The sequence below is a fragment of the Carassius gibelio genome, chromosome A4 (genome assembly GCF_023724105.1).
Source record: "Carassius gibelio isolate Cgi1373 ecotype wild population from Czech Republic chromosome A4, carGib1.2-hapl.c, whole genome shotgun sequence".
Classification (NCBI taxonomy): domain Eukaryota; kingdom Metazoa; phylum Chordata; class Actinopteri; order Cypriniformes; family Cyprinidae; genus Carassius; species Carassius gibelio.
Genome location: NC_068374.1, coordinates 32,173,131 through 32,195,735, shown reverse-complemented (window position 1 = coordinate 32,195,735; position 22,605 = coordinate 32,173,131). Strand labels below are relative to the sequence as shown.

The following is a 22,605-nucleotide window of genomic DNA, read 5'->3' as shown; positions in this document are numbered from 1 at the left end:
AAATAGGTTGCCTTATGAGAATTCACTGAAATAGACCAGAATGATCTAGAAAACACTCTCGCACACACGGTGAGCAGACGCTCCTCTGATTGGTTCATATATTACAGGCGAATGGCTGGAATGAGCAGTTTTCTAGAGGTACGGGAAAGCTAGGAATTCCACAAGTTCAATGTTTTTTGAGAGGCCTGAGAGAAAGCAAAAGGCACAATTTAAATCTCTTTCTAAGGAATGACTTTCATAAATATACTTGAGGTGTATACCACAGAACTCGGTCATTGCTGCCAGGTGATGTAACCCAGTCTTTGTGTTTACTTGGTTTTAAGTAGTTTTGAGGGACTTTATACTCTGTTGGTACTACATAAGGCCCAGAGACATTTTTGATGTTTTAGGCTATATACAGAAGGATTTTCATCACTTAGTGTAGTTCTTCACTACTATAGAGTATAAATGTTCTTTGTTTACATTACAGATTTATGGTAAAATCAATCTGCTTTTCATAATCCAATTAAATTCTAATTAAATAAAAACAGAAACATATCACATTGTAAGTTAAATGGATTGCTTATACCATTACATATTGACTTTAAAGACAACATGATGTTAAAATTTTGCTTCATTAACCTTATTAATAAATGTTAATTTATTATTGGAATATTATAAATATATTTATAGCCTAATTTCCTAATATGTCAGTACATAAAAAAAAATTGTATACTCTTTCTTGATTTGAATGAACAGCTGGTTTAAACACAGAAGTCAAACAAAAAGGGTCACATTCAATAAGATCCTTGTGAAGAATAATCCACGTTCTCTATACATTTACATTTGTCCAGATTTCTATAAAAGCCTCCTCCCAGCGCTGCGTTCTCCCTCTGAAGATAAAGCCAGCGTTAGAATGTGATTCCCTTTGGCTTAGAGGAGGTATAGGTGTCACCCTAATACATTAGCATTGTCCTCCGTTATAAATATTCTGCCAGCCCTTCCTCAGTTGGCTGCCTCTGAATGCTGCCACTCGCCGCGTGTATTGTGAAGAGTGCCGGGCTGTTCTGAATCCACTCTGTCTGTCTTTTATCAAACATCCCAATGCTTTGATAGTTTCCTCATTTATTTAGTGAATAGTTGAAGAGGAAGAAAGACCTAGAGAACGAAAGAAAATGGTTTTTACATTATGTAAATGGTGGAGGGGGTGGGGGCAGTTCGTCTGTAATCTCTTGCTTGCTCATCACGGCAGACGTTTGCATTCCCTGATACTGCCCTCCTGGAAACCATTGTTGGGATTTCTAGCCTCGTTTCACCCCGGCTCAATGCCTTTTAGAGGATTTTAATACACACTTTTCCTCACAACAACGTTTACAAGCTGCCGTTTAATAAAATCTCAAGTACCTCCATGTTTCCTTTGACTGGTCGCAGGCAAAGCATGAAGTATTATCAATGATACAAGAACATAAAAGTGGTTTTAAAATGTGTATGTGTGTGCTCGTGTTGTATGATGCACTAATGCCCTCGCACGCAGAGTCCAAAATCACTTTTTACTGGATGGCTGAATTTAGAAAGTTTACTGCCGATTATTACACACCAACTGTGAAACTTAAGTGTTCAAAACTAGGGTTTTATACGATACTGGTGCCATTTCGATACTCAATATACGTTATATAATACAAAACCACACATAAAATTTCTACTGTATCTCTGTCAATCCCTCTGATATTTAGTTACAGTGAGTGCTGTCTGTCACTGTATTTAATCAGTGATACAGTGAATGACTTTATGGTCATTCTTTATAAAGTAGCAACAATGTCATTTGTAAAGTACAGTACTGTGCAAAAGTCTTGGGCACATTAGTATTTTCACCCAAAAGGGTTTTAAGACCGTTATTTATATATTTTGCTGTAGTGTGTCAGTAGGAAATATCAGTTTACATTTCCAAACATTCATTTTGCCATTAATTTTAAAAATAATCTAGTGAGATTGTTGAATGCATAAGCAGTCTGACATCAGACTGCCTAAGACTAAGACTTTTGAACAGTAGTGTATGTATAAAGTATGTATAATTAGATTGAGTATATTTATATATAAATGAGGCACCGAAATCTGCGTTCTGATCAAGTCAGTGCATACCGGTTCCATAGGTAACGGTGCCATATTGGTACCGGGTTTCGGTACCCAACCCTATTCAAAACTTATGTTACCATGTTTTTCAGACTATAAGTCGCACTGGACTATAAGTCGCATTTATTTAGAACCAAGAACCAAGAGAAAACATTACCGTCTACAGCTACGAGAGGGCGCTATATGTCTTCAGAGTAGACTACAGGAGCGCTGAGCACTATAGAGCGCCCTCTTGCGGCTGTAGACGGTAATGTTTTCTATTGGTTCATTTCTCTCGGTTCATGTCAAATTAAATTTGATAAATAAGTCGCACCTGACTATAAGTCGCAGGACCAGCCAAACTATGAAAAAGAAAGTGTGACTTATAGTCTGGAAAATACGGTACTTCTGTAATCGTGTGTCTTTATGGGTGACATGGGGAAATATTGTTAAAAATGGGGATTGGATTTTTGAATTTATTTTTCCTAAATTCACTTTTTAGTAGATAGGTGGTGAATTCAGAAAGTTTACCACACATTATTTATCACCGGCTGTGAAAATGTATTTTACATTATTTTTAATCTAAAGATAATTTAGCCTGAAATGCCTCTATCAAATAATAATAGACAGGCATTGTGATTTTATTCCTCATAGTTTTGTTTATGGTGCCTTAATGCAAGAAATGTTGCAATATTGAGTTTTGATGAAACAAAAAATTGCAAAAATTTAATTTGTCTTAAATTTGTGGTTAGAGCAATATGGCGATCTACCTTGTTACAAGATAAAATTTAAAAAGGTTTTTCAAAAGTCAAAAGATTTAACTCTAATTTCTAAAGATGATAAATAAAAAAAATGTGCATTGTGTTTTTAATGTGGGATGTGTTTGCTTTGTTTTTATTCACTTTATCAAGGTGCTGTAATTTGAATCATGTTTGTTATGTTGTAATTGTACAATAATTTTGTAATTTGTAAATGCAAATTAGCTATTTTTTATAGTAAAAAAAAATCATCAAATTAAAAATCAATACAAACAATGCTTCTATTACATCCACTTTTCTTCCAACTTTTCTTACTGACACCCCTAACTAGGAATTTCAGGCTTAAATAAAGTCTCCCACTTGCAATTATGCCATTGTGGTGATATTCATTTAATTTGTATGTTTGATCTTTCCATCATGACTTGAGCGCACCATTAAATCAATGGGATTTGTTCTCGCTGTTGAATTAAAACCAAATATTGTTGCATTTCTTAAATTTTTCGACCAACTGGCAAGCAAAGCCAATTTGTAGTTGTGTTTGGTGCTCATGAAGTGTTAATTTTGGACGCTGCATGTACAAACACACTGTATGTTAGCAAGACCACCCTTCGTGCTCGACAACTAACTGACAGCTCTAATGCAGGGTAATTATTACCTTTAAGTGGGGATAAGAAAGGATTTGTTGACAGCAAATTGGCTTTTAGCATGCGTTTTGTGCACCTGCGTGTTGATCAGAGACTGTGATAAACAGATTTTTGTGCCAATAACCCTTTCACAACATATATACACACACTTACGAGTTTGTGCATATTTGCTGTTTCTCTCTCTTTTTGAAACCACATGTATGTCGACTAATGAGCTTTCTAAATATATCATTTACCCACTTTATCATGAAAAATAGGTGTTTTTTTTCCCTGTTCAAATTGTTTCCTTTCATTGCCTTGACAGCATAGAGGATTAGCGGTATAACTGCTAACAACCATCAACATGTTTTCACCTTTGTGTCACATAGCATGATTTTTATTTTATTTTTTGTACCCCCCTCCCTTTCGCTCCCTTGATTCACAACTAAAAGTTAAAAAACAATTGCTTTGACCTCCGGTGGCCCTTTCTGACGTACAGTGAGTTAAATGGTTTGTAAGACGTTTAATTACCAAATGGTATGATCATTATTCAACTCATGATTAGTTGTATAATATTAAGTGAATCTCCTCCCTTGAGTCCTGTGTTTCACAGATCAATAGATTTAGAGTTGGAGTAAGGGGGAGGATTGGACAAAATATTCCTCTGATGTTTCTTTAGCAGACCAATCTCTCATTTATTTATATAATTAGCTTTTATATAGGTTTAATTAAATGCAAATTTAATCGTTCTGTCTACTACACTATACGCTTTATGTAGCATGTAATATTTATTATAGTGTATAAGTACACAAAAAGCGATAAATACATGTTTAAAATAGCATTTAAATGCAAATTTCCAGATGTGAACACTGCAGTAAAATATTAAAAATGCTGTTAAATCTAAAAATCACCATTTAAAAGTCTTCAAAACGTATTTACTTCCATAATCTGGTGTATTTTCAAGTGCAACAGGAAAATAAAAAAGAAAAATTGCAGAAAAGAAAAAGGCGTTTCTTTGGATTGTAAAAATCCAAAAATGTATTTTTATATATATATATATATTATTGGAATTGTTTTTTTTTTTTTTTTTTTTTTTTATACATCATTTGAAAGGTAAGGTTTGGAAAACAAAATAGAGAACTTAAAGGGGAGGTTGACTTTTTCTAGGTTTGATTGTTTATGGGGTGCAGTCTAACATGTGTTGATGCTTTGTTTAAAAAACAAAAAAAAATGTATACATAATTTTACCTTTATTCTACACTGCTCTGTACTTTCTTATATAAACACGAAGATTATTTTCTGCTTTTATGAAGCCCCTCCCTCTGAAGTTGGTTAGCTAATTTGTGCTCCAGTTTTATTGTAAACAATGTCGTTGTCTATGTTGCTTATCAATTTGAGTCCAGATTGTGACCCAAAGGATATTCGTGAAGACGTTCGTGCAGAATCTGTGCAAGCACGACTCTTAATGGTGTACTTTTTGCTTGTTGTTGTCCCATACTTTTAGATACCCTGATATTTGTAAATGCTACTGCTTATGTTAGCTTTTAATATGCGGTTTGATCATGATTAAAGCTTTAATACAGAATTAGAATTTTTGTATTATATATTTTGTATTATATTTTTTATGGCAACTGTACTCTGCATGCATAACGCTTCTCATAGCCATGGAAAATAAGTGTGTAAATGGAACAGTTCATTGTTTGAGCTGAGCTGGTGATCTGATTGAGAGAGAGATGCAGAGCGTGTACAGAGCAGGGCAATGCCAGGAACATGTGCTGCTTTAGAACAATTATTTTGAAACTTGTGAATCCATTTAGAATTGTTAGAAGACAGAATAGCAATTCATATATGAATAGATTTTTACGTGCACCCATATTTTTCTTCCTCTTCTCTAAAGCAGCACAGCATGGCCTCGCCCCCTTTGTTCCATGTTCCCAGGGGCGGGGTTTATTTGGGTTTGTGATGTCACAAACCTGGAAGTAATTGGTTGTAGTCCCTATGAGCTGTTTTTTTTTTAATTTTAAAAGACAATGTCTTCTTCTGCATTAAACTTTCAGCCACGCAACTCTGCAGATATTGTTTATGCTCAAACAGCAACATTAACTGATGTTGGAAAAGTGAAATCGCAATCAACGACAACAATTTAATGACAGTCAAAAAGAAAAGTTTTTTTTAGAAATCATAATATTTTATGCACAATACGACCAAGAATGTCTATTAAGAACATGAACATGGTTTCAACTCTGTAGTATTGATTTTAACATGGTGTGTGAGGTTTAAATGGAGAATCCTTGTTGTCTGCATCACAAAAATTTATATTTTCTTACTATAAATGAAGCCCAGATGCTTTTGAGTGCAAGTTTATGAGATGGTCTAATGTCATGCTGTTTTTAGATGATCAGATTGCATTAAGATCAGTAGTAGTTAATAGCAGCCAATGTTTTACCAGCAGATGCTTTTTGTATTCAGGACTGTAACGGCCTGCTTATTTTCCCCTGAAGTGCCACAGATTACAGTATGACAGGTGAGTTTTGTTCTGGTTTTCTTCACAGTTGCTAAACCGCTGCTTGAGAATCAGCTCAAAGCCTCGCACATATGCAGGGTCTTACCGTTATTCACTATGATGTGTTTTGCGCACTGCTCCGTGGAGACAATTCTTTAGTCTTTAGTCACCACAAAGAAGAAATGACAGATTACAGGCTTTTGCCAGAGTACATATCAGTCTGTGGGCTTCCTGGAAATCAAGCCTTGAGGTCCGCACTTGAGGAATGCCCAGACACATCACTGGATGGCACTGTTTCCATTTTTTGCTCTCCTGAACCCCCTTGGCTGGATCAACAAGGGTTTGTTTTATGCAGACTGAGAACACTTGAAAAAGCAGGAGCTTTAAAAGAGCCAAAGGCTTCTCAAAACTCTGGCCCATCATAGAAGCATGAATCCTGGAGAAAAAGATCATACAGTCCAGACTCTGTCCAGAGTGGGTGACACAACCTGAGATGAGATCTTACAGTCCAGAAGAAGCAAGCTGCACTTTGTGTATTAAAACGGACTGGAAGTCTGTTTATTTTAGTTTATTTAATTATTTAAGAGCATATCAATATTAAGTGACTACTTGAAATATTTGTGCATTTAAAAAATTATTTAGCTTGCTGCAGGACCATTTAAAATGAGGTAGTGAAGTAGTTTTGGTATCTACACTTTCTTAAATTAAAATCTTAATTTCGTTAAATAAGTTATGCTTCTATTTTCATAATTATTTGTTTGTTTCTTGGATTTTTAAATCGAGATATTATTTATTTTTGAATTTCCAGCATTTATCGCTGTGCATATTTTTACAGCAGGATTTTGGGGTTATTCATCCATTTAAAATGATTAAATTAGATTCCTCCGATGCTGCTAGGCATTCAGATGATAATTGCATCAACACGCCGAAACATAATAGCGCTCTGAGTGTTTCCAGCACAGTTCATTTCAATCCAAATCCAGAGGTCCTCTGGCGAGACTGTGTATTCAGAAGACCCCTCATCTTCATCTGGAACATCTCCTCCAACTCATCAATTTATAAGGGGCCAACTTGTAAAACTGCGGTCGGAGACACTTTGTTAATGAACAGTTTACAGTATCGTCGTAGCCAAATGGTAGGGCTGATATTTGACATGCTCCAGCTGTGTTCTACCTCCGAGGAGGATTGCTGCTTGTCCAACTCATGATTTTTAGACACAAGCTTACTCGGTGGAATGGACGCTTCAAGCCCATCATCATTCACACCTTCGTAAATAAAGGTGGGCGTGTAATTGAGTGATGTGTGGTGGGTGAACAGCGAGAGATTGAAGGCTGTGTACTGGTAAATACATAATCGCCCAAAAGTAAATGGGGCTTTCAAACCTCAATCTTCTCCACCAGCGTGACATCGTTTGCATGTTTATCACTGCAGTGATTTCCCTCATCATGAGGAAGTCCGCACTATTTCTTAACCAGCTTTTAATTGCGTTTAAAATGTCACAGAGGTGAAACGCATGTAATTTAGCCATAAATGTGTCCAAATTAATGACCTCTACTCAGACTCATTTGAGTCCATTGAATGGAACGCCTGTCACTTTGGTGTTTTGATCTTTTATTTTTTTACCAATTTTGAAATGCGTTAATTTATGAAAAGCACTGTTATTTCCATGTTATTTCTCCTGAATGTATTTGTCAACTTCACCTGGACACTAACGAGGGGAGACGGATGAGATTAGATGAGGGTGAATAAGTGACAAGTCAGTGGACTAATTTAAAGAAGCCCCCAAAAAGTTTATTTTCTTTCATCACCAGGTGTTCTAGCACATATGAATTACTGAGATGATGTTTCCTGACTCCGGAGAGCCAAACCTGCAAAACAGACCTATTTAATTTTTCATAGAGGAGGACCATCAGGAGCAATAAGCTAATATTCTCCTTCCCTTTTTCCAGATGCTTTCTCTAGCCTTGCATCTTTCCAAACCCTAGCCTTTACATTAAAAAAAAAGAAAAAAAGGCGGTTTTGCCGAGACCTACATGAAAGAAGAGAACTGTTGAAATGTTAATTTTACCATCTGCTGTTGAGGTCTGCTACCTTTGTGCAAACAAAGTGTGTGTGTGTGTGTGTGTGTGTGTACTCTCTCTCTTCGTCTTAAATTCCCAGCAGTTCTGTTCTGTTTTATGAATGTGCTGGTATTTTGGTTGTTTGAAGTTTTTTGGGTCTGGGAGTTAGAAAGTCAGAGATAAACAGAATGCCATGAGAGTGACAAAGTGATTATCCTGCCCTCGTAGTCCTGATAGTGTTCATCCTCTCTCTGTCTTCAAATGGTTAGAGACTCATCCTCTCTGGTTTGTATTGGTAGCCTCAGTAGCCCAGGAACTTCATGTACCAGTAGCTCAAAAGAATTTCTACTGTGCAGACACAGATTGAGGTGTGGCGTTTTTTAAAAGTCCCATATGAAACTGATTCATTTTTTATTTATATTTAGTCTCTTCCAGGAAAAAAAGAATTTAATGACTCGTGCTGCACTGCATAGTTTTTGTAGTCCAAACAAATGCCGTCTAGAATGCATGTAATATTCATATAGACATAAACCATATAAAATGTTTTTAAGAGTCTATAAACTAAATGTTGAAACAAATATGAAAATACCAATGCGCATATATATATTTACACTAGCTTAAAGACCTCAAAGCTGAGAGACTTGGACTAAGAGCCATAAAACTTGATTTTAAGGTCTTTAACTCACTTCACACATTTCGATTTTTCGAATGTAACTATGTAGAGTTGGTCTACCTCTTTTCGACAAATGAAGAAAAGAGCCAACCGAAACTCGAATCCCGTCAAAATACTTTCTTCTCATCATGGGACGAAGCTGGCACTTTTTAAATAACATTTTATCAGGTCTGCTGATGGGGTTCCTGCCAAATGGACGGATTCCATTGTGAGATTTGATATTTGGCAATTAAGCTGAGACGTCCTGAAATGTGAGTGTGCAGAGTTGCAGAGCGTTTGTCTTGGCCGGGATCAGTTTGTTTAGTCTGCTCTCATTGTGAAGCAGCGCTGTTTCTGAGCAACAGTTGACGGTTGTTTGCAAAGCGTGGGGGAAAATGTGAGGGAGCCTCACTGTTCCCTGCCATTTATTTATTTTTCCCTGTCCTTGGGACTGGAATCTGATTTTTACATTATTTTTTTTGTGTGTGTGTTACTCTATTCTTATGGAATTAAGCTTTTTTTTCTCTGTATATGTGGCTGCTGAAATGTAGACTTATCATGACCTCACTGTGCAGGCTGCGTTTCATTAATGACCAGATCTGTGATTTGGGTAGAGGAATAGTTTTCATATGACACTGTCTTGCTTTAGTGCAAAGAAGCAGCTGCAGAGAGGCTGAACGCAGCCAATTCTGCGGCTTTGAAAGGTGTGAAAAGTTCAAGTCCCATTGCAAAAGCTTTGCATTTATAATTTGCATGTGTACATTTCTTTTTGTGCATGGTGTGTGTTATCGCTACATCAGAACTGCTGGAGATTAATAAACAAAGTTAGCTGCTAAAGTACATTTGTTTTTGATTCTGTGGCAACTTGTCAGGGTGAATTTAAATGATGGCCCCTTTCCGTGTGCCAGCATAATGCTTTTTTTATTTTCACTTTTGAAATAATTAAAATACATTTAATTTATTTCTGGCTCATACTTTGGTGGCAACCATCGACCTCAATGCATTTATTTGTCAGGAGGAAATTGACTGTGCGGCATTCAAAACAGACCACTCCTGACTCTAGTTGTGCATCGTGTTATGTGTTCTTTTGGGAAGCTTGGATTTGTCCGTGCCAAAAAAAAGACCCCCGTTTAGTGCGTGTCTACTGCTGTTCATCTCTTTCTCTGATGGCAAATTTGCATCATGCATGTTTCTGTGGTTTTTGTAGGTATTGATTACTGTCGTTTGGTACTGGCACAGAGGGTTCGGTTGCTATTCTAGGGCTGTAGTTTGAGCAGAAAGGGCGATGGGGGCAGAGACTCTGAATCTGAACAATGGACGGATTAGCTAACAGTCCAGCTATAAATTTGAAGTTGTGTCTTAGTTTGTTTGGGCAGGTGGATGTGCGTTTAGATGACCTGACGGCAGCTATTGGGTACTTTTAAACTGTCAGAACATCCTTGCATTTCTTTTTTCCCCCTTCCCTTTTGCTTTCCATCCAGTAAAATGCGAAGAGACTTGTACTCATCGAACTCCTAATGAGGGGAAAAAAGTTGGAAGTATGCTGTAGGCTTTTGTTCGGACGTGTGAAGGTGTGGGTCGTGGTTGTAATGTTCATAGTTTCCTCTGTTTTGAGTTTGATTCTTCAGATGCTGTAATGTTGTCTTAATGTGTTGATCGTGTGTTAAATATGTTCCACAGCAATTAATCAGTTAATGCTCACTAAGATGACACTGTCAGTGGACAAGTGAATTACTTCACAGGTGAACAGCATCAACATGTGTAAACATGGTAATAGCTTGTGAAAAATTCAATTAGATTTCAATTGGATTAAATAAAAAGAAAAAGTATAAAATGTGTTATATTTTATATTTGCATGTGTGCATACAAGTACCTTAAAGATGCATATATTAGTACCTAAAATCTTCATATCAGTACCTAAATAATACATTTTGAAAAGGTACAGTAGGTAGAGTGTACAGTATAGGTTTTGAAACCCATGTCAACCTCTGTCTTTACTACATATAATTTTAATTTTAATTCCTGACTTCTCTGGGGATATTTTATTTGGCTTATTTAAAAACGCTTATTATGGCTTTGAAAGGCCCTTTTACTGTGCTTTAGCTTCTGGTACAAATAGTCTAAGCTTTTTTACGGTACAGAGCAATTTGTTCTTTGAATAGAAACTGCCGTTTAATAAGTTTTTCACGGTCTTTGATTGGCCTGTATTTGAAAATTACATGGGGAATGGTACATGTTTTATAGCAAATGTTTCCATTTTGAACTCTTATTTTGTTCTTTAATTTTTTTTTCCATCCTTTTGCATAAACAATTACAAATTTTGTTCCATTCCAGGAATTAATGGAAACCATTTGCATCAGGGAGAAATTTGTACATGCAGTGCTGCTTTCAATGTCATCACAGGCTACTTTTTGCGGCTAAAATGACAGAAGAGGGCTGCTTTCAAGTACCATGCAAGCAAACTGATAAGTGAATCATTCCACTCTCTAAACCCTTTTTATTGGGACTTTAATAACCACTGTATTATAAATTATAATGTATTCCTCCGTTTGCTAATGCCCTTCAATATAGCTGTCTAAAATGTGGTCTGAAAGTTATTGTGGCTACCTTTTCAAAGGCAAATCAATTACGTGTTTTCTGTAATGCACCATAATTCTGCCGTCAATGGACGAATAGATGAATTGAAGCGATTCAGAGCAAAGCGGTTGTTCCTGTGATGATTTTTGTTTGCACTCTGCACTATTGACTGCGTCCAATCAAGAGCAAGTATTCATCCTCCGTACCCACCATAATGGAAACGGGTCATCAAAGGCACCTGATTATGACCTCCAGTTATGTTCGGCTAATGGAATATGAAGTTCTCGTTCACCGCATGTTGTTAAAGCAATTCTGGGCCAAAAGTTTTCCTCAAACTCGATGTTAAAAGAGTTTGCCATTTCTGCCAAATTGCAGAGCGCAAGACTTAAGAAGCATAACGGTAGGGAGATCTTAAGGAAGTAAAAATTACCACTTGCATACTGTCTTTGACCAACCGCACCAAAGCTTAACCACTCCACAGGAACATGTGCCGTTTAGGAAGATATAAAGGAGTGATTTTATTACCCAGTACATCTCTCCTCAGAAGTGATTTCATTTCTCTTTTCAGCCGCCACAGGACTCTTTATTTGATCTCCTATTCCTGAATTTAACTGCCTCAAACTGGCCGGCCTCCGTTTATTTTCATTTGGAAAACACATTTTCTGTTCAAGAGGACACGGGGGTAGCTGGGATTGAGGAAGGGGCAGTCAGGCTCTGTGTCGAATGTAAATGTCTTCTTTTAGTCACTTTTCACTGTAGATTATTGGAGTCCAAACTTTTCATTTCCAATCCGACGTGTATATGCAATGCCTACAAATGAGACCATCAAGTCTTAGTTTTTCACTTCGAGTCTTTTTAGGGTTTGAACTATTCAAGGAGCCTGTCTGCTTGTTCGCAGGTTGTTAATGTACGATTTTTGGGCATTTCTTCAACGATGACAAACACTTTTTGCACACTCTCAATTTTTATGCAGCAAAAAATTGAATTACACATTTTTTTTTCCGCTTTTTGTGGTAAAAATTACATTTTAATAAAACTTTTGCTGCAAAATGTGTCTTGCTAAGGTTAATTTCATTCAGCTAAAATTGTATGTGTCCTAAATGCATATTATTATATACAATTTCCCCCCCAAAAAAATCTTAATGGAATTAATAAAAAATGGCTAAGTACACTTAGTTTTAGTATTTTTAATAGTTGGTTGTGATGGAAATTACACCACAGTGACTTGTAACTTTCCTACAAATATAAAAAAATCTGTTGACTCTGACAGTGAATGAGAATATGAGACGAAGCGAATGCACAGGCCATAGTGTGACATCCGTGTAAACATAACATAATGTTTTTTTTTGTTTTGTTTTTAAAGAAAGAACGTAGCCTTTGTTTGTAAGTAGGCCTAGACAATTTATATATTTACAATACTTACTAAAATATAATTAATATTATTTTATTGTGGTCAGACAAAAAAATAAAAAAATTTGAGTCCGTCCTAAATTGACAGGGTTGGTCTGGTTACGGCAAACAAGAATATTTGTAAGGATGGCCTAAGGCAATAAAATCTGGTCTATATAAAAAAAAGACATTTGGAAAAAAAGGTTCCAAGACAATTTTAATGTGACATTCATAAGACAAAAAGAACTCCTTAATAAAGATCAAAACTTTTAACGATAAAACTGCTCATAGTTAAAGAAACACCCATTTGGGTCATGATTGAGGTTGGGAATTGCTCTTCTCCTTGTGTTCTCAGCCTGTCTGATGCACCCAGACAACTTTTCCCTGCTTCAGATTTTCTCCTGTGTTGACACAGATGTTCAGGCGGGTGATCCAGCATGAGATGTTTTAAATATCGGTGGTGGGGTGAGACCATCTAGTCGAAACAATACTGCCACCTCACTAGAATCTGATCATCTGGGACTTTATCAGGACTTCAGGATCTCTGTCGAAATCTGCCACTATTCACACCTCTCTGAACTGTTCGATGACAGCACTATGAAAACATTCAGCAGACCCCCCCTCATAATTGTATTATTGGTTTTAACAATTTTTTTATTTTTTATGGCTAGCCTCTGTACAGTGAATTACCTCCAGATGTAATTCCTATCCCCACCCCCCTTCTGAATTAGTGGCTAGTAAAAATTAGGTTTAAATTAGCTGTGGCATGGAGAACGTTTAAGATTGAAATTTCCTTATAATGAGTTTATTATTCTTTGGTGGGATGCCATTACTTTTTTTTTTTTTTTTTTTGGAGTAATTGCTGTCTGATTGAATAGAATCAACCTCTGGATTGTATGTAGCTTGTGGTACTTTTGGGGTTCTGGTGTAATGTGAGAAGAGCTAAGACGTTTCCAACTTTCCTGCTGCTTTTTATCACTATATTTTTCTTTTTCTCTCAGTCTTTGTTATTTATATATATATATATCGAAATGTTGGAGTATTGTGATCAGATTTTGTAAATCTATTTGCTTTCAGCTGCAAATTTAACAAACTAAGCCCAGTTTCATTGTCTCATAAGCGTTTGTTCAAATCACTACCCCCAAATTATTAAACACCAGTCTTAAGCAGAACTATGTGAAGTGTCGTGTGTGATTTTGTGATTAGTTTTTGTCCTCTTGATTAAAGCAAATAGATAAAATTGACTTGGTGTTTTGGTAGTAAATTAAAATCTAGCTTGACGCATTTTAATTTGAAGAATAAAGATTTATGCCGACAAAGCACAAGTTTTTCGGACATTTAAAAATGAAGATTTTTCTTATTTACTAGATTTTGTATTTTATGAAACAATCAGTTTCATTTTGATTTGATTAAAAAAATTGGGTATTTATTTAGTTGTTTATTTATTTATTTATTTATTTTTTGTAAAGTTGGGTGTAATGTATTGTTCAGTTTATTATAGAGAAAAAAACCTGCTTTCTTTTACAATTTGAGTTGTTTAAGTGTCTAATTTTTTTTTGTCTTGACAAGTGTTAAGTTTATTACCAAAAAAAAAGGTTTATTTATTTTTCAACACAGGGATCAATGTTTTTCTTTACCTTCAGTCTTTTATCTTTTGAATTGAGAAACAAACGTATTAATGTTTTTAGAGTTTTTTTTGTTAGTTTGTTTGTTTTTGCCATGTTGATAAAATAATAAAACAAAATGGTATCAATTTTTTGTTTTGTTTTGAGTTATAAGACAGAATGGAAAAAAAAACGTTGTTTAAGAGTCTAAAAAAACTAAACAAAATTTTTGGTGGACAAACGTGTCGAGTTCTCATCGTTGAATACTTGTCATGTTGTCTTTTATCATATTATAAGTTTGGTAGTTTCGAGCGAATCAAATACTCATTACCTGCGTTTCTCCAACAATGCGACGCTAATACAAATTACAGCCTTTACAGTATGATAATATCTCTTGAGCGAGAGAGGAAGTCAACTGCCATTCAGTTTGCTTTCATCTGCCGCCAATCTGCTGCATAACAGGTAAACTGCTGTGAGCTGCATTTGCTTGTATAAATGTATCCACACAGTCTATTCTTTGATTTCATCAACTCATCTAATTCAAATGCGCTTTTGAAGGAGCCCACATTTTAAGGATAGACACAGAAGAGCCAATTTAACCTGGAGTGTCTGTCTCGTTCTGCAGGGCTTTCTGTTTGAAGTGGCCGGTCAGCTTGAACCGTCTGACTTCTGTCATTTCTATCTCTTTTATTTCTCCACTGAAATGTATACTTCAATCCTCCCTACAGATGCTAGAGTGGAGCAGGTATCATTAAACTGAGAAATTGAGAATGAGAGAGCGTGAGAACGTCACAGAGCATTCGACCAGGCTTCTGGAGCTGGTTTGTTTTCAACAGGAACTGAAGGCAGGGCCCTTTTCCTTGGGCCACTCGCTGTGCCTGTTGATATTTAGTCGAGCAAACACTCTCTTTGGGATGTCCTGTCGGGAGTCCTGCCAGGGTCGCAAATGAAAGTCACATGTGAGGAATCCTGCGCGGGGTCCTCTCGCTCCCGGCCCCTGAGCTTAATTAGCTTTTTAATGGAGGTGCCACCAAATGTAGCCTATTTACCGGCACAGATAGCGGCTTATTTTGAAGTGCGTAATGTCTCTGAGTTCTATGAGGCTCTGGGTTGTTATTTTCAGAGTAATGCTGTGGATTAAATGCACATCTTATCTTGTGCTGTTGTGATTGTTGAGCTTTGCTCCTTCCCCCTCCCTCGCCCACTGAAGTATATATGCAAATACATTTGGACACTATCATTATAGGCTACTTAATAGGACTTCATTAAGGTTCAGCCATGCAAGGCAAAATGAGGTTTCCATGGGTACAGTGGCGCTTAAGTACAGTATATTATAATGTTTAGCTGCCTGTTATATAATCAGTGTCCCCTAATGGTCCATTTCAGTTCATATTGATTGACGATGAAGAACATCATTAAGAAGAACAGAGGGCGGTCTTATGAATTTGTCATTAATCTCAGTTTTGTTTGCGTTTTGGAACTCAACAAGAAAATAGAGCTATGTATAGTTCAAACTATTTCTTGCCTTGTCAAACGATAAGAACATCCTGATCACCATAGATGCAACTATCTTCAGCTAAAACTAAGCAAAGCTGATTTTTGACAAGGACAAATAATTAGTAAATTGTCAATTTTGTCTTTTTAGATGGCATGGTGATAAATGGAGATATATTACCAACAAGTGCATATATATTTTGTTTAAAATATTTTATAATTTAATTAAAAGCAATCAGATACATTTATTAATAATAATATAGATTCATTCATATTTAATTAAATGTTGTAAATTGTAATTAAATGTATGTTAATTTTTTTTTGCAGTAGTTGTCTCATTTTCTATCATTATATCTTATAGTGAAAGAAAATTGAAATTAAATTAAATTTATGCATTTAGCAGATGCTTCTATCCAAAGCCACTAAGTGCATTCAGGCTAACAGTTTTTGCCTAACAAAATGAGATCCAAATACTGCACAATTTTTTTTTATATATATACACACACACACACACACACACACACACACACACACACACACACACATATATATATAATAGCAATAATTATATATGCATTTGTTTCATTGCAGATTATTATTATTACATATTTTTGGTACACTGTTTGTAGATTTTGACACAAGGAACCTTCTGTTGTTCAACCAAGCTGATTGTTATTGACTAATTTGACAATCTAAAATTGGGTAAACAGCAGCTGATCAGAAGATGTTTGATTTACATTGTCTGTGACCAGAGACTAGATATTTTTACATTTGTAGTGTTTGAGAGTCACATTTTGTTTCAAACTCTACATCTGCAAATAAGTGTGTGCTTAGGATACAGGCAGACCCTCGGCTGAGAGTTTATTAGGGCTGTTTACAGGCGGAGTGTGTTCCACAGTCAGTCATCAGCAGAATGGATCAGAGGTAGAGATGAGCTCAAGTACATAACTCTCAGCCAGAGAACAGCTTTAATGCCGCCAGTGTTTCTGTGAGTCCTGAAACACACATCTCTTAGTGAGTGCACACTAGCTCAGCTTAATCTGCTGTTAGCTCAGTATTTAGTGGTGGTCGACCAATAGAAGTTTTTCAAGGGCTTATGCCAATATCTACAGAGCAGAGTGACTGATATAATACCAACATACTAGGTTTATTTGAAAATATGGATTTCAAAATTGAATCTAATTAGGTACATTACCATTCATGGGATCAGAACGATTTTTTATGCTTTTTACAGGAGTTTCTTATGCTCATCAACACTGCATTTATTTGATCAAATATACAGGGAAAATATTGTTACAATGTAATTTTTTTTTCTATTTTATTATAAATTAAAATCTATTCCTGTGATGCAAATCTGAAATTTCAGCATCATTATTCCAGTCTTCAGTGTAACATGATCCTTCAGAAATCATTCTAATATGCTGATTTATTATTATTATTTATTAAAGTATTTATTTAAAATGGAAATATTTTCTAACAATATTCACTACAGTTCAGTCAGTAAATGATTATTCTTTATTTTTTGAAAGCAATTAAAACTTTTATTCAGCAAGGATGTGTTAAATTCTAAGAAGTGATAGCAAAGATTTATATAGTTAGAAAAGATTTATATTTTAAATATATGCTGTTCTTTATAACTTTTTATTCATCAAAGAATCCTGAAATTCTGCATTGCATCACAGAAATAAATTATATCTTATATTTTATTTTGTTGCAATAACATTTTGCAAGATTATTTTTAGTTTTTTTCTGTATTTTTGATCAAATAAATGCAGCCTTGATGAGCATAAGAGACTTATTTAAAAAAAATATGTCTGAATGTGGTAGTAAGGTATTTTATTTATTTTTTCCAACAAGTTATAATTTCTCAAAAAATTATTAATATTTTACTTAGAGATCTCAGACTTTTTTAGCCAATTTTATGTGTAGTAAAATTAAATGGCTGCAAATTAATTTTGTGCACCTTGTTTAATACAGTGTTACTAAAATTCATCCAAAAAATTTTATTAGAAAAACTGACACAAGGGGGAGGTAACACCTCTGTTAATCCACCAAGGGACATAATGGTTCACATAACATCCCATTAATCACTAATATTTAGCATGCATGAGTTTCATTTGTGGTTTTGGTGTTCTCACTGGTGTGATTGTGAAATAAAAACAGGGCTTAGATGTTCAGTGGTGTGATTTTTGTCACTATGAATGATCCCAGTGGTGTTGTGGCTCCAAAAATACATGGTTTCCCCCTCTTGACACATTCCAGAGGCTTGGGGCAGGGCATTTTTGTGTATGCTTTAATTGAAAGTTAATAGTAAGAAGGGCTGCCATGGAAATTATGCCAGCGCTCGGAGACACCAGCTCTGCCACCACACGAGTCCATCCCCCATCACCCGACACTTTCTTCTGCATGCGCTCGAGAGCCGCTGCTGGAATTGTTTGTCCTCATTGACCTTGCAGTCCAAAGCCCTGTGAAATGAGGAGAAAACAAGAGAGGGAGTTAAGTGAGACTAAAACCAGATATGAGTGAGAACTGAGAGAAGCGAACAAGCTCTAAAAGCTAAAGCAGCCTGTTTGTCTTATGAAATAAAGGTTAGAGCACAATGTAGCCTGTAGCACTGGGTAGAAATGTAAATATGACTCATTAGACGCAGTTCCTGCTGTGATGCTGAGACACTGCCATGCCTGCCATTGCAACCTTTTACACTGCCTCATTGAGCATTTGCCCTAGTCTGCAGGGGTGGAGGCCCAGCAAACAGCATTGACTCGGGCTCAGCGGTTTCTAATGATATCATACAGTTAAAATATGTTCTAGTAGAGCTGGTAGATAATATGCTACTCTGAACCTGTTATATCATGCTCCGAGCGGGGAGCTCAATTGGTCAATTGGAATTTTGTATTTTTTTTTAGCTAAACAAATCTATCATGCTTGGCTTAGGTGGATCATGCACAACGTGGAAGTTCTTGCTCACGGTGATGTGTGCATATTTTTAAGACCTTCTAGAGTTGAAAATGAGGTAATTGATTTTACAAGAGATTGAATAGAAAATTGCTTCGTCGTCCATATAAATTTCCATATAAATCATGTGCATTTACGTCAGTCTTTTGTATTTATAATCTGCTCGTTCACGTCTCTCCCGTTTACCAACAGCGGGTTCCACGCTCATGTTCCAGCGGTGTCTGCGTGAATGCTCCCCTCACTTTTCAATCTCCATGTGGCAACAGCAGATGGACTTGGTTTTGCATTAGACTGGCCTTTGTACTCCTCTCCTAGGGGAGAGCGTGGCTCTCGTCTCTGTGAGCGGATTCCTATCTGCGGGAGCAGCTAGGAGAAACATCTGTGGCATGCAGGGCGAGAGAACAAGGCAAAAAAAGAGTTGACAAAAACCAGTAGTTTACAAATAACAGATACAAAAACGAACGATTTTGAAGGTCTAATTACATGCAGTAAATGAGCAAATATGCATGTGTAAAAACAAATTTGCAAACCCATCTGGCTTCCAAGCATTTTTTGTCCTTCCTCGTAAGGAAGGACAAAAAATACTTCCCTCGTTAGGATTTTTTTGGGGTTAGCTTGACCTAATAAGGAAAGCATCAGGCGTATTTATTTATTATTTCAACTACCACTCTACTTGCTAAAGTAGCCCTCCATCTATCTTAAAAGGGAAAAAAGGAAACACAGGAAAAAGAAGTGCCACCCCTCCTCCTCAATCAATCAAACCGCTGATTTTTGTGTACGATTAGTTCTCGGGTGCCAAAACAATCAGAGGTCTGCTTGATTTGTTTTAATTACAGGCGAAAAAATGCCATGGGTTTCTCAGACGTGATCGGGCAGGAGTCGCTCGTGTAAATACTGCTGTAAATAGTTCACTGATGATGGCTTTGACAGTGAACGTCAGCTAGTTTTTTCTTTCTTTCATTCTGTATACCCCCCCCCCCCCCCATTTTTTTTTCTTGCGCTGATGCTGTTGCCTACCAGTGGCATCCTATTCCTCATTTTTGATGCAAGTTAATGCTTCAAGGCTTCTAAGAATATCTTCAAATGTCTCTACCTTCAGACAGTGGGATTGTGTGTCATTCTTCAAAAGGTAGGTTAACTTTTTCTTTCCGGCTGAGATTGTTGGAAAACGCAAAGCATGCTTAGTTTGTTTGCAGACTTACAAGAAGGTCGCATGCTGGCTAATCACTTTCTAGCGAGAATGAATACAAAAATACAGGAACACATACCTCGTGTTTTTAGGGGCTCAGGATGTCCTCCACAACTAGCCGCGTGTGTTAAATCCTCTCTCAGTTGGAGTCCGAATGCAGGAGAAAAAGAGGAGAAGGAGAGAGAGAAAGTGCGTGTGTGTGTGCCGCGAGCCGCGTGCTCAAATGAGAGCAACGAGAGGCTGCTGGTGGAGCGCGATCCGAGTACTCTGCTCCGCGCACAGACTGTGTGAGAGACACTGGTGCGCACAGTCACACACACACACACACACTCGCTTCTTTCAGTCAGCACTCGGTCAGCAAGACGAAAGACTTCCTTTCTTTAAAAAAAGAAAAAGAAAAACAAAAGTCAGGGAGAAGGACTTTTTTGAAGAGCATTTTTAGATTACGAAGCCCAGAAGCAGTAAAACCTTCAATGATTAGTTGCATTTTTAGATCATTTTCAGAGAGATTTAATGCTAATGATGCCAGTATTTCTAGTGCATTACAAAATGCAGAAAAGCTCCAGGTCAGGGTGACATATTTCCATTTCAGGCACTTTTTTTTTTTCATCACCTCCCCTCGTTCCCGGCCGCTCACACAGCTTCCCAAAGCCCTGCGTCTCCTATTGGGCCCTGTCTGTGCGCTGTCGTAATTGCTCGGTGACAAGTGGAGATGAAGGAATAATTGTCAGGAGATGGGGTCTTTTTTTTTTTTTTTTTATGGATGCACTGCCGATTTAAGTATGCATGAGCGACGCATGAGGGATGGGGCCAAAGAGGCGCTTGTTTATGATGCGAGTCTGTATAAACACAGTTGGAGTGATGACACTGATAATCGCATGCTCTTCCCCGTGATCCCCGACTCTCCGCGAAACACCCTCTCCAGCCTGCTGTCCCACAACGCTCACCTGCAGGTAATAAAGCCACCTTTTCCTCCATCCATCCATGCGTTTCTACTTTCATCCATCCATCGGGTCTTTTCACTCTTGCTGTCATTCCTCACGGCCGTGCTCCGGCTTGGTTTGTGGGCTGCTTTCATCTGTGGGTTAATTGCTGGTGATAATGGCAACGGCGATAATGAATGTGGTTTTGTGTGTGTGTGTGTGTGTGTGTGCGCGTGTGGCGTTAAGTGTGTGTGAGTGTGTGCTGAAGAACAGTGTGCTTTGACTTTGCCTAGTAGGTGATTTTATTTGAAGTGAAGTGTTTGTGGAGTTTGCAGTTTGCTGATGGGAAATTAAATTGAGTAATTTTTTGTTTATTAAAAGTTAAGTAGTTTTATGAGCAGCTATTGTAATTTTTGTTGGCTAATAATTGTAAAATTCTAATTAGATGTAGGTGTGTTTTTTTTTTTTTTTAATGATTTTATAATTTTTATTTATTTATTTGAAACCGTTAAGATTTCATAGTCACCTAAAGCTTAAATGAGCCTGTCCTATTTTGGAGGTGGGGTTAGTAAAATGATTAGCCCTCATATACTAATTATCCCTATCACAGGCAGGCAGATAATTTGTTTACTTAAATATTCATAAGGGTGAGCGACGCTTCCTATTGGGCTATTGTGAGCATATTATTAAGTTTTTATATGGCTTTGTGCTGGCATGTGAATGTGGTCTTCTTTATAATTTAATACCCTGATGTATAATGAGCTGCGTGATTAGTACATACTGTATGCAGAATCAGATGGATAATTTACATTGTTCTCCTGAGTCTGTGTGTAATAGCTTGTTTAGTGCAATCAAATTAAATGCTGCATATTTAGGTTTTTTTTATTATGCAAATCCCCTCATTGAGCTTTTTTCATGACTCGTTGTACAATCTCTTGAAAAAGAAAACAATAAACAAACAAAAAAATGTAATATCAATTTAAAAAAAAAATACATATGTGTTTACCTTAATTTTGTATGTGGCAATTAACATCGCTCATTAGCCAAGGCGGGTATTTGTTTTGAAAGTTTAACCAATCACTTTGTTATGCTAATTGTGATGTAATTTAATTTGTGTCCCATAATAATGATGCCGCTGTTATCCCCATAAATGATGCAGTTAAGCATCACAGCCTTATTTGCATGTGCTTGAAGGGGGAAACTGGATGAGACGACGCCAGCATCACTCTCGTTTTTCCTCCCTCTGTTGTCCTACATCCCTCCGGGTTCTCCTCGGCCTGTCTGCGCTCATTGATGATCAGCCTTTTTATCTGATATTTTTATGTAAAATGAGTCGACTGGTTACTCTTGCCACACAGATGTAAATTAAATAATTGAAATAACAGACTATTAAAAAAATGCAAATTTATTTCGAGGCATCATCACACAGTGAAGTCATGGAGAAATGATTGATTTGTATTTTTTTTTGTGTGTGTGTGTGCATTGTATTAGTTTGCAATCTACCTCCTTGAGTTCACATTTGCACATCAAAGTGCTTCTTTGTTGGAGAGAGGTTAATTTTTAATCCATTGATTTCATGGCCTCTGGTTTGGAAATGCAGATGGTGGCTGATTAGTTAGCATGTGTGCAGTTGGCATGCGTGTGCTCAAGTTCCTGCAGTCGTGTGGTTACAAAATCTATTTGTAAGTCTTACAAGAACTGCTTCCCTCTTTAAGCACTTCTGAGAACCCTTCAGCCCGGGCTCTCGCTCTGTGACTAAGTCTCCCTTAAAGACTGCCCATTATCTATTT

At 36.8% G+C, this 22,605-nt stretch overlaps 1 protein-coding gene and 1 long non-coding RNA gene across 6 annotated transcripts in view; one reads left to right on the top strand and one right to left on the bottom strand.

The window, feature by feature from the left end:
• The window catches only part of LOC127977475 (forkhead box protein P2), a 98,966-nt gene that overhangs the window by 13,082 nt on the left and 63,279 nt on the right, over window positions 1–22,605 (top strand). The gene's annotated exons all lie outside the window — the stretch shown is intronic.
• Window positions 17,737–20,223, bottom strand: LOC127977501 (uncharacterized). The gene is made up of 3 exons (XR_008158250.1): window positions 19,972–20,223; window positions 18,946–19,082; window positions 17,737–18,213 (listed from the first exon to the last, which is right to left on the bottom strand). It is a non-coding gene; the product is annotated as an uncharacterized LOC127977501 (long non-coding RNA).